A 1119-nucleotide genomic window follows, 5' to 3' on the forward strand; every position below is an offset into this window, starting at 1 on the left:
CTGAGCAACTAACACTTAACAAGGCTGGCTGTCCATGATAAAGACAAAAATTCATTGTCTCCCTTCCTGGGAGGCCAATGCTGTTACTCCTTCAGTGATGACTCCCTTTCCACGTACCAAGGCAATAGTAACTTCCTGTGTTCCAAACGGATCTATTTTTTTTGAAACCTTGAAGGAATAGATCCCTGACTTATTGAATGTTTTGTTCTGACACAACTATGCTGAAAACCATACTTCCCCTCAGGACTTCCTCAGAGTTACCTGAGAAGCTGTCTTCTGGACTTGTATTTCCCAGTTTGGCTCAAATAAAACTCTTCTGTATTCCCATGAGAGATTATTTTTTTCCATTGACAAGTCCATATTTCCAAGTGGAAATATATGGTAAATAATGATAGTGATAATTAAACAAATCACGCTAATATCAAATTTATCTTACATCACAGATAGTAGAAACACCACTTTGGCTTCTTCCTCTGATTTTTTTCCTTTATCAGAAAGACGCACACTCCCTGCCACTAACGGAGTGTTTTCAACAAAAAGAGAGAGCTAGATTTCTTTGGGTGCAGCATTAGCGTAAGGGTGGCGTTCCTTCGACTCTACAGCCGTTCTGTGCTATTACGGGCTTGAATTGACCAAACCCAAAAACTCCAAGAGGGACGTCCTCTTTCGTGGCCGAGGACGCGAATGAACCTTGGGGGCGTTACCAGCTCCCTCAAGGTCCTGAGAGAAAAATCTGCCGGTTGAGGACGCTCCTCTGCAGGAGCGCGCCACGGCCTCCTGGGCTCAGTCTGGTACGTTTCGTCCAAAGTGCCCACCAGACCTGCTCCTCGTAGAACTGGAGGGAAGGCTGCCGCTGCTCCTCCCGAAGACGCCGGGGCGACCCGTTAGCCGATAGGGCGGCCTCACGTCTTCTAGCCCGAGCCGCGCCCAGGAGCGGGTGGGGGAGGGGCGGCGGCGCTCGGCTGCGTCGAGTTTCCCAGAATTCCCAGCGGCCGCAGGGAAAGTTTACGGGACGTAGGCGGCGACAGCCGCGGCCGCAGTAGCGGTTACTAGGTGGCCAGCAGCGGACCATGGCCCTGGCCGGGCGTTCCTGGCTCTTCTCTCGGAGTCCTCGGGCAG

This window comes from Dama dama, chromosome 12 (assembly GCF_033118175.1).
Source record: "Dama dama isolate Ldn47 chromosome 12, ASM3311817v1, whole genome shotgun sequence".
Lineage (NCBI taxonomy): Eukaryota > Metazoa > Chordata > Mammalia > Artiodactyla > Cervidae > Dama > Dama dama.